Here is a 12,234-nt window from a genome sequence, read left to right as displayed (position 1 = left end):
CCCTGGTAAAACTTGCATGGCATTCAGTTAAGCATGACTGGGTCTTACTCAGTTTTGTCTTTTTTCCTCCTTTTAATGACTGCTCACCATTTCCCTCTAACACATACACAGCTTGCTAAACAAGCCCCAAGGTATGTAATCAAGGAACCCCCAGCTTCTCATCAGACTTGGCATACTGCCCATTGCCTTGGGTGATGGCTTCTATTGTTTCCAGCTATCTCACTACATACAGGGGTTTAATTGCTCCTTCCATTTAGCCTGAAAGAAGGTTGCTTAACACACCATATCAGCTTTAACAAGATCTGTGACTGTCTATCGATCAAAGATTCACTTGATTCACTCCCCTTCTCATACACAACCAACAATAACTCCCATCATAGCCCGTGCATGGGGAAAAGTTCCTTCCCTTATTTCACGGGCTTCTCTGTAAGGTACAGCATGTTGACATTGTCATAGATGAGAAATTTAGCATCCTATATTCTCAGTCAATGAGACGAAGCTGCAAGCCAAATTACTTGACTTTCAAATGCAGGTTTCTGTAAAACTCAGGGCTTGTCTACACATGCAGCACTACTGCAGCGGAGCAGCTGCACCAAAGTAGTGCTTAGTGAAGATACTATCTATGCTGACAGGAGAGCTTTTCCCAGTGGCATAGGAGCTCCACCTCCCGGAGTGGGGTTAGCATATGTAGCTATGAGAAACCCTCCCATTGACATAGCGCTGTCTAAAATGGGGGGTTAGGTCAGTACAACTGCATGGCTCAGGGATGTGGATTTTCCAGAACCCTGAGTGACAGTTATACTGACATAAGTCTGTAGTGTAGACCAAGCTACAGAAATACTTTGCAATTGACCAGTGCCTGCAGAGACCAGTGGAGGATGAGTGAAAAAGACCAAAAGGTAACACTTTTCCCTTGCATAGTTAAAGAACTACAATACAGGGAATAACACCTTGGGGGGGGGGGATTTTTTAATGGGAGCATAAATTCTAACAATAGTAGATCTGGTGGTCCACTATAATATTGTTACCCACTAGAGTCAGAGGGAGATTCTAGGAATTCTCTCCTCTTCAATTGTATATGTGATTTGATATGCATTGGTGTTAATCAGGTTTTGAATTTTTTTTTTTTTTTTTTTTTTTTTTTTTTTTAAACATGAAGTAAAGCCCATGTGCTGTATGTGGAAACATAGTTCAGTCTAATGTCTCACCATTGTGATTTGTGTTCTGATAAAGCTCCCCATTTTCCTTTTTTTCTCTAAATAGTTTCCCCCCTACAATTTCCATTGGTGAGCTTTGGACCCTAAGATAGTGAAGGCTACAGAATCAGAAAGATCAGTATTTTGAACTCTGATTATTCACAAGCAACCTGTAATCCTCACATCCCACAAACATCATAGTAGCTGTAAGATTAAAGGAGCTCATTCTGTGCTTTAATCATATCCTATTCCTTCCCATCAACTAGTATTTCTCCTAATTCAAGCTCCCTCTCAAATTCTTTCTTGGCCACCCCAGAACACTCAAGATTTCATGTAAGCACATTTTTAAAATGAAAATATTTGCTAGCAGCAGAATAAATTTCCAGTAGAAATGTGACCACTATGGGAGCAAGTATAAAAAAAGCCATTAGAATAGGAAAAGTAGCCTACGGATTAGAAAATCTCCATCGGGAGACCATGTGTAAGGCTCATTCCTGTTCACTTTGAAATCCATAGCGTCTATGCCATTGGCTAGTAGGAGGGAAGATCAGGCTCATGAACTTAAAATCTGCAGGGAGGTTTTCACTTACCAGATGGATTTCTGACTGCCTTGTTGCACTGCCATGGAACATAAAATAGATGTCATGAGAGTGGATTAGGTTTTCAAATATAGCACATGAGCTTTACTTCACAGTCTTAGAATGTATATAAGCTCTCCTCCTTGGTTACAAGAATCTTACACCGTGGAATTATTTTGACAATATTTGCTGAAAGGTTATTCAAAGTGTTATAATCGCGTTGATTATAGCTCCCTATTTATTGATCTCCAAAAGAACAAAACAATTACAAATAAATCATTTAAAATAGACTTATTGTGTTATCACTGCCATCACCGATTAGTGGTTCCCAGACTTTGTTTTTGTGGAATCCCTTACATCCTTAGGATGGCTTGGGATAAGGAGAACCCACACACACACAATCAAGTCCACTCACATCATATCTTGGTGCAATTGTGGTCATCTCTCCTTTTTTGGTCCATTTTCTCACTTCTCCCTCTTTTCTCTTTCCTTATCTTTTCTGGGCATTTTCCCTTCCTCACTTTCCTCTCATTCTTATGGTTGCTGACAAGTTTTATACAGTCTTCTCCTCCTACCCTCCCCCATTAGCTCCAATCACACACCTCTGTTCATCAGAAGGCTACACATGGCTTCTTCTGGTGTATGGAGTCTGACGGCACAATGAATTAGATGTTGGGTAAGTGATGTAGCCACTCTATCATGGCAGCATCGTCCAGAGACATCAAGTACTTCCATCCACCATCCAGAAGATAAAGAGGGAAGTCCATAACCAGATGATATGCTGTTTGTTCTTGAGCACCACAGGGAGCTTAAGCAGTCCCAACAGTAAAGATTCAAGTTAAACTGCGTGTGATCTTTTGGTTCATGTGGCTGTTCTGAAGAGCACGAGAGCCAATCCAGTGAGCCTAGAGAACACAAACCTGAGTAATCTACCTGCCAAGAAACGCGCTATTGAGCCAACCACCCGTTGCTGCTGTTCCTTAGCAAGGTCATGTCTGATGTACCGTCCTAGAGGCTCGACTATTTCAGAGTTGGGGCATCTTGACTTTAGCTGGTGTTTTTGGTGGGGCTTTAAGACGCAATCGTGAAGTAAGCCATCTTGATAGTCGGCTGCGTGCAGTAATTCAGCCAGGGCCCTGACTTCACACCCAGTCACTTGGGGAGCAGTGCCAGCCAGGACCGGCAGGTTAGCATGCTACTGAATATTGGCAGCATCCATTGCTACCACCCTGAGCTGAACTGAGTGAATTATAGTAAGCGCTTAGCTTCAGTAATGCCTGTGTCCAGGAGGTCCACAGGTAAATTATGACTTGGGTAAAATATACATTTCCTTTGATCAGCTTTAAATGTGCTGACAGTCTGTTTTACTAAATGGCCTCTTTGTGAGAATGTGAAGCGTTTCTTTAAATCTAGAGCAGAAAGCCAGATTTTGAGGGGGGGGGGAGAACGTGGTGTTGGGGGGAGTTGTGGACAGAAGCTCTTCTGAAAAGCAGAGAGTACCTTTGGGATAACACTCGTTTCCCTATTCTAATAAAGTTCATGGTCAGAAGAAAGCTACACTTCACCATTGTGACAACCCCTGTTCTTGTGTTCTAGGAAAGAACAAAACGAAGCACGCCTCCTCCACCCTATTCTTTATTTTGTACATACAAATGTGTGTCCTCCCTTATAGTCTCCCCTCTAACCGTAACAGCTCCAATATTTACATTCAGATGGAAGTCTTCCCATGCAGCTAATTATTATATATATATTTTTTAAATCACCCATCTTTGGGCACCTTCTATTTCTGCTGTATCTTTTTTTAAGACAAGGTGACCAAAATTGACACTGTTTGGGGGTGAGATTCTGTGCGGGTGCCTCTTGGGTGCAAAACAGAACTCAAAACCCAGAGGGCGCTATAATGGCTTTAGGCAGTGGGAGAGTCCGGGGGGGGGGGGGAGGGGGGGGGGAAGACGTGTCGGAATGCACTTTTGGTGCTTCTGGAACTAGATTGTAACTACAGGTACTGGTATGCCCCCCAAAAGTGCTAGAACAGCAATCCAGAGCAGTCTGCCACGACTTGAGCCCTGGCTGTATGCCACCTACACACCTTCCCAATCCTGGGCTGCTCCAGTGACCGGAGAGGCAACCAGCATCACTTAGACAACTTTGGGGCCTGTCTAAGTCACAGCAGCCTCCCCAGGCTGCTCTGTGACCTGCAGCACTGTTCAGAATACCTGCAGCCCTGCCATCAACACTCTCACCTGGCAGCTGGATTCTGGCATGTCCACTACATCAGAGCTTGCAAGGGGTGCTTGGAAGGCAGCCTTACAGTTATCTACCTGCAGCAAAGAAATCCTCCCCCAGATGCAACCTTGGCTTTTAGAGCCTTTTTATGCCCATCTGCCCCCTTTATGGCACTCTAGCCCCTTTACTTGGCATAATGGGATTGGAGCACGTGTGAGGACCTCACCCCAGGTTAGGGCATACAATTGAACTTAATTAGTATATATCCATTACTATTTTCCATCCCATTCTTTATATGTCCTCATGTTTTGTTTGCCTTTCCCCCACCCCCAACTTGAGGAGATGTTTTCCTTGATTTGTCCACAACGATGCCCAGGTCTTTTCCCAAGTTGGTACAGTTTTTTAGAAACCCAGTAACAAGGGTGACCAGACATCCCAATATTAGGGGCTTTGTCTTATATTAGCAACTCTTACCTATGCCCCCTCCCCCCAGCCCAGGTCCCAATTTTTCATACTTGATATTTGGTCACCCTACCAGTAACGTGTATGAATAGTTCAAGTTATTTTTACCTATGTGTATTACACTGTATTGTCAACTCTGAATTTCATTGAACTAGTTTCGTTAGGTTCCTTTGAAGTTATCCACAGTCTTCACTGGTCTTGACTAAACTAAATAATTTTATCATCTTCAAATTTGTCACTTCACCAATCAGATATTTAATAAATGTATGAAATATTTGTCCTAGAGTACACCTTGGGTGTTCAACAAAGTGATTTATAACTGCTTAATTATTTTCAACCAATTTTCCTGATCAAAGATTAGCACCTTCATAAAAGACAGGTTACAACATTTACCATCCTCCTGTTCTCAGATACAGCAAGGTAGCTGATTTTAATGAGAGATTGTACAATTTTGTTGGGAACTACCAGCCACTTCATTCTTAAATTTCTTCAGAATCCTTGGTGAATGCCATCTGATCTGGATGACTTGATTCTTTATCACCGTGATCCTGTACTTCCTCTTCCAACACTTCAATCTTAGACAGGGCCCCATTTTTATTATCTGAATATAGTAGGTATGGGATGGGTATCTTCCCAACATTTTTCCTGCTGAAGATTGAAGCAAAGAAACAATTTAGCCTCTGCAATGTCCTTGTTATCTTTAATTTCACCTTTAACTCTCAACTAGTGTAACAGACCCACCAATTCTCTTGAAAGTATTTGTTTTACTTTTTTTTTTTAAAAAAAACCCCACATATTTGGCTATTTACTCTTTAAAATTTTCTCCTAGTTCTCATTTTACATTTTTCCTGCCTTCATTTATGCTCCTTTCCATTGGCTTTATCAAGGCTAGATTTCCATTTCCTGAAGGTCACCTGTTCAGTTCATCACACAGTTTGTTCGGTTGTGCCTTCCTTCTTGGTTTCAGGGTATGCATACCTTCTGTGACGCAATTGTGGTATGCTTAAGTATTCCATGCTGAGGCCAAGGATTTAAAATTCTTCATTTTTGACTAGTTTCCTTCTCCTCTCCTCCAAACCCAGAGCATTTATTGGTTTATATTTTTTCCTCCAGTACAGTGCAGGTGTTAGTTGTCATGCTTCTTTTCATACCCCAAAAGACTTTCACTGGGTCCTAATTTGTGTCTGTTTGGCATTTTTCTTTCTTTCTTTAATACTGGCCCAGACACAAGACCCAGCACTGTCAGATGTTGTGTTTGTTACAGCTGCATTTCACAGAAACAGCAAATGCAACCTTAAACAAAGGTCTTTCCAGGCCATTTAGGGAGAAATGACAAGTTACACTAGCAGGATTCTAGAAAAGAGCTGGATGTGTTATCAAGCTGACATGCTGCAGGGAGTAACAGGCTGAGTTCCTCGTGGTGAGCTTAGTCAATAATGATTGCTCAACAAAAAAGTGGAAAATGAGAGAAGAGTCTTGGTAAAACCTACAAACACCACATTCTTTGTTTTATCATCTCAGTGCTATTTTAGAACAAATCAGTTTTAAAAACCAGGTGCACAGCATTGAAACCTGGAGAGAGACAATAAGTATTTAGAGAAAAATGCCGAAAGCTTGAGAGAAAGGGGTTTGGGGGGGGGGGGGGGGGATATTTTCCTGTTCCCACCGAGGCCAATGAGAGCAGGCAGATCTGAAGTGGAAAGTCTGAGGAGAAAGACGAGGATCTGAACATGAACAAGGTGTTTGAATGTGGAGGCGGCGGATGGACAGCTGTACTAAGTGACAGACTGAAGGATGAAACTACAGAACTGCAACCAGATCACTATGCGTGCACACTCAGTGACTTCACTGTGGCTCTGCAAGGGTACCGCCTTTGTTGGGGCCCGCAAAAGTCAGTGTGAGTGGGTCCATCTGTTCAGATACAGCTGTAAGGTTTGGGATCAGAGTTGGGAGGGGGAAATAAACACCACCACTTTTGGGAGGGGGAAATAAAAGACACCACCACTTTTTTTTGTACTATGTCCTGTGTGGCCCAATAGCTTGCATACAGAAGGCAACATTACATTCAAATGAGCTGTTTTAAAGGGAATCCATAACGGGGGGGGGGGGGGGGGGGGGAAGAGAGAGAATCACAGTTCGTATGAGGGTGCAGAGTAATTTTAAAAATATATATTTCTGAACGTACACAGCAGCTGACCCTTGGCCGCCTGTGTAAGAGAGCTTGAAACTATCTGAACTATATAAAAAGAAAAAAAACCATGCCCACAAGAGCTGAAAAATCACTTTGGTAATAGATGACTTAACTTTATGTCAGAAAATGTTTGGAAGGCATAATTTTAAAGTGTTAGGGAAGTGTGTGTGATAACTGCTTGGGTGAAAAAGCAAATATAGTCCATGGTTACATTTCCAAAATGGTCACAGCAAGCAGTGAGAGGCTCATAGAGCCAGCTGCTCATGAGGTGGGGGCAAAAGGAAGCACACATCTAGGCTTTGAAAATCCAATAGATTCCATTGATTGTCACAGGAAATTTTAGTAGTAGAGGTGGGAGGAAAAAAAAAATAAACCACCACTGGCTTCCACGCCTAAACAATGGCGTCCATCTCCCTCTTCTTTTAGAATTGCAGAGACGATACCTGCCTACATACAAAACCCTTGGCCCAGTTCTGATACCCTTAATCATAAAGTAGCCCTACTGACTTCCTGCAAGATTTTTCACATGATCCTAATGATTGGGCCCCTTCTTAGAGCGAGCAGAACAAAGACCAAACAAATCAATACGTGTGCATGTGGTCGGAGATACATCTTAACTAGACAGGATCTGAAAGTAGTGCTACTTAGAATTTTTTTTTGTGGGTGCTACAGGAGGAAAGAGGAATGTGCCAAGGAAGAGGAATGGGGAAAATATAGAGCAGGTGAGAAACACACAATTTTGGTCATAACTGAGGTATCCCCAAGTTTCACATTAAAAATTCTGTAAGAAACCCCTTTTGTTGTCCCACTTCACTAGCATCCAGTCAGTTTGGTCATCCTTAATAGTGCTTTTGTAGAGCTTGGTATTCCTAAATAGCACAATTTACAGCAATATTAATTAGTTTATTTAAACTGGGGACAAGCCAGGGGTCCTTATAGCCTGATGCTGCAATATAGTCAGCAGGAATTAAAGTAGAAGGTACTTAGCACCTTACAAGACGCTACTATACAAGAGATCAGAGACTGCTCTGTTTTTCACTCTCAGCAGGGCTTAAATGGTGGCTCTCTCAATCCTCAAGGATACATGAAAATTATGAGTCTACTTTGCCTGTCCAATTTGTAATTCAGACATTCCATGTGATACCATAAATACCGAAGAGAAATTACCCAATTGAATTTTTTTGGAACCAAATGTTGCATTAGTGTAACCGATGGAAAATATTCATATGACATGCAGAAAGTTAAAAAGGAATTACACACCTCAACAGACAAACACACAACCACATCTTGGAAAAACAAATTACATTACTATATTTCATATGCTGCACTTCTATAGCCCCTTCCATCCAATGATCAAGCCACACTTTACGGTAATTAAGCCTCAACACCCACATGTAAACATTATCCCCTTGTGCAGATGGGGAAACTGAGATACACAGCAGTTAAACAAGAAGCCCAAGATCACACAGCAGGAGATCTGGGAATAAAACTTTTGACTCCCAATGATGTGCTTTAACCACAAGACCATCCTTAAAACTCCTTCATGTTGATGGCTTTTGAACTAGCTTTAAAAGATCCAGTGAGACATAGTGATAGGCGTGATAGATAACTAGATTAGATAGCTAGAGGCAACAAAAGTGATAAGAAACGTGTAGGGGGGTTTCTAAACAGAGAAAGATTAAGTCTAGAACTATTACATTTGGAAAGGAGAAGAGTAAAAGATGACAATTAACATACATAAAATAAGTAGTATGAACAAGGAGAACCCAAATGCCCTTTATGATAGGAGGAGTAGAGGGACACCTGATGGAATTTAAAAATGCATCAGCATTTAAATGGGTAAGAGGGACACTTTAGTTTATCTATAAATAACTTGTGGAACTTACAGCTGTAGTATACTATTCAGGCAAAAAGATTAGTAAGATTTTAAAATAATTTAAGATTTATATCAATCTGCAGTAACACTACCTGAAATAAAATGTATATTATTATAATAAAATAATACCACCTAGCTCTTACAGAACACTTTTCATCCATAGATCTCAAAGCGCTTTATGTTTTGTAGATAGCAAAACTGAGGCTCAGAGGAAAAGTAACATATTAAGGCCACAAGTGGAGGACCCGGAATAGAATCCAGATATCCTGAGTCCCAGTCCAGTGCTCCAGCTATTGGGTTACACAGCCCTTTCTCAGCTTTTCCCACAATAATCTCTATACCTTCTTCCACATGGACCCTTTTATTTGGTACACTCTCCCTGACATCATCCACAAGACCCTACCCTATAAAACCCAACCAGTCTCATATTTCAGATCATACTGATCACAACTAAGATCAGGAAGATGTTTCCTTCATTACTATCTTGGCTCATGATGCCATATTATTAAAAAAATGAGATCCACTGTGGTGGTATAGAGAAAACTATCTTGGAACCTTCTCACACAAGTCACAAAAGAATCCATCTCAACTGGAATAAAATCCCTTTCTATGAACTGGTTATAACTTTGTTACATTTCAATTCAAATGGTAGCTATTCCTTAAACCCCTCTAATCATCTGGAACTTTGGGGCGGTCAGCATATAGTTTAATACACATTTAAGAGCAAAACCTAAATGAATACAGAGGGGTTTAAGCCCAGGAATAAAATCAGATACATACCAAACTCCACTTTGAGCTATGGAGGATCCTCTCCAAAGGTGTGGTCTTTCTCCTATAGCTCCCAGCTCTTGCTGAGAAGCATTCAGTGCTATTTATGAATTCCTGATTGGATGATGAGTCTCACTTGGTCTGAGTACTCCAGGTTCAACAAATAACTCAAGCCCAAATTCACAAAGGGATTTACTGCTATTCACAAAACACCCACTCAGCTGCCACCTAATCCTGTAGGCACCTAAATGCACTAGGTGCCTACCTTTTCCCTGTAAAAGATCCCTAGGCATCTAAGTTTCTGCCAGTGAGCATGCATACTGCTGTCTCAGGTAAGTATCTGGGCCTCTATTTCACACCTAAGCCCCAGCTCAATCTTCAAACCAGATGAAGATAGGCACTGCCCTGCCTATCTCACCTGCAGGGCCTGATCTGGCAGGTGAGCTCAGAGCATGCCTAACTCCACATAAAATGAGGGAGGAGGCTCAGGACCTCATGTGGAAGATCCCAATTCAATAATTCCCTCTGTCTGATGACAAGGATCTCCCACCTCTCAGGTGAGTGCCCTAACCACTTGATTATACAACATTCTAATGCGGGGGAGGAGGAGGTTCTCTCAATTGCTCTACTTGAAGCTGTTCAACTTTGTATTAATTAATTTAACATGAATTGAGCAAGAAAAAGAGTGAGACTGACTTTATAGTCCAATGGGTGGGGCATTCATCTGAGAGAGGGGAATCCTTGTTCAAATCTCTTCTCAGTGGGTAGAGGGGAGAACTGAAGCAGGGTCTGCCACATCCTAGCTGAGTACCTTAACCACTGAACTAAAGATTATAAGAGAGCACACCTTCCCCTCCACCCCCCAGCTCTGTGTGGAGGTAGCCATGCACATAAGCTGCTTTTGCAAGAATGGCTTAGGTGCCTGACTCCACATGTGGACTGCAGGCAGAGATAAATATCTCCCTTCAGCCTGGATTTAGGCACCTATCTCAATGAGAGGGGTGGGACTTATGACACATCCCTGTCACTGGTATCTCCCATTGGCTGGTTTAGGAGGCTCAGTGCCTCCTGTGCTGGCTTTTGTGGATCCTGTTCTCAGGTGCCTGTCTCTGCCCATGTGTTATGTAGGGGAGCTTAGGTTTGTGGATTACAGTGATTTTGAAAGCACCTCTAAGTTAAGAATTGCAACACCTAAGTCCCTTTAGAAATTTGGACCTCAGCTGCTTTCTCTCATCTCCACAGAACTGAAAGAACTTCTGGACCCCCCCCCCCCCCCACCCCACCACATATCACCCCGTTTCAGTCCACGCACTATAGAGCCACTAAACTCATTTTCCTTGCTTGCCAATTTGATTGTGTAGCTTCCATCTCTGAGCTGGCTCCCCATCTGCTTTAGCATCCTATTTAAATTTTAACCACCTTGAAGGCTCTATGTAACTGTTCCCATCCCTATAAGCCTCCCTTATCAACCTTCAGGTTGCTCTCTGTGTCTTCTGCTTTGGCAAAGTTCCCATCCTTGTTTACCCCTTTCTTAGCCTCTCCCACACTCACCTCTATGCCTTCTTCCACAACCTTGGTACAACCTCCCTGACATCATCCTGATTTAAATCCCCCTTAAAAACCCTCCATGCCATGCTGCTTACAGTGAATCAAGCTTCCATGTATAAATTAAGTATCATCTGCCTATTATTGTTTCCCTTCCCTTTTCTTCTTGCCTTTAGTAACTTGTCTGTCTACTTGTTAGTTCTAAGATTGTGAGGTTCTTGGAGCAGGGACCATCTGTTTTTACTGTTTAGAAAGTGCCAGATATATAGTGGGCACATAGTGAGTTAAAGTATTTTTGAGGCATTCAAGCCTGGTCACTGATAGAAGCAAAATGTCAGATTAGATGGATCATTGATCCATTCCAGTAGGACAATTTAAATATATATCCAATGCAATTCACATGGAGAAATAAAGCTGCTCTGACTCTACAATATTGCCTTACCCTAACTTTGTTTCTCTAGTAAACTCTAAAAGTCTTGGCCCCTGAGGAATATCAATATTTTCAATGTCTGCTACTCCTCCCTTCTCTTCCCCACTGCCTATGGCAACACTGCCAGCAGTTATCGTTATTAATTATTTGTTGAGTGTCAGCAGCATGCTCTGCTTTGTACACAACAAAGAGAAGGCTTGGGCCCTTCCTCAAAAGAGTTTATAATCTAGTTTTACAAATAAACCAACTCTCACAGAGAGTAAACCAGATGATCAGCAGAGGGGAAGTTCCAGTTGCTAGGGGTTTAGGAGGCACGGGCAAGGGACTTTGTTTATATTTCTTTATTACATCTTTATTCATTTTTATAGTACAAGATGGAAATGAAGAGAATACAAATACATCAGAGAAACACCAAATAACATTACCAAGCAATCAACATTAATGTCATTATATTGCAAGAAAGTAGACAAAGAAAAGGCTAGAAGATACAGCCAGGATGAAAATAAGGATTCAATCCATAGGGCAGATTGCAAACCTCTTGCATTGGCGAGCACTTGTTTACCCCAGCAATCCTCTTTATTTCAGTAGTAGAGCTGATCAGGATTTTTTTTGGGGGGGGAGGGGCCTGTGAAAAACGTAGACCAAATGTTCCTGTTTTCATCAAATTCTCTTTGAAATTGTTTGACTTTTTGTCTAAATGAAATTTAAAACCAAAGAATTTTGGATTTTAGTTTGATGAAAACCCAAAATTTTTATTACAAAAATGGACATTTTTCATGAAAACTTATTTTGTCAAAGGTGTTTTCCATTGACAAAATGGTTTGATGGATAACTTCGAACGGTTCTATTCAGAGAGATTGCTTAAGTGAGTAACTTCTCATCAATATAAAGGGTTCACCATCTGACCCTATATATTTATTGTGTGTAACACTTCTTTGTTGACTAGCGTAGGCTTCATGGGC

General features: G+C 41.6%; 1 protein-coding gene across 1 annotated transcript in view; it reads right to left on the bottom strand.

Annotated features, from left to right (window-relative positions):
* KCTD1 (potassium channel tetramerization domain containing 1) overlaps nt 1-9,499 on the bottom strand; it is a 133,827-nt gene extending 124,328 nt beyond the window's left edge. The window contains exon 1 of the mRNA XM_067546371.1: nt 9,310-9,499. The gene's annotated coding sequence lies outside the window, so the exon portion shown is untranslated. The remainder of the gene's footprint in view (nt 1-9,309) is intronic.
* Between the last annotated feature and the right edge of the window lie 2,735 nt (nt 9,500-12,234).

This window comes from Emydura macquarii, unplaced genomic scaffold, assembly GCF_026122565.2.
Source record: "Emydura macquarii macquarii isolate MOO-44397 ecotype Brisbane River unplaced genomic scaffold, CSIRO-AGI_Emac_v2 contig_212, whole genome shotgun sequence".
Classification (NCBI taxonomy): domain Eukaryota; kingdom Metazoa; phylum Chordata; order Testudines; family Chelidae; genus Emydura; species Emydura macquarii.
The sequence above is the reverse complement of the archived record's forward strand: the minus strand, read 5'-3'. Positions and strand labels throughout refer to the sequence as shown.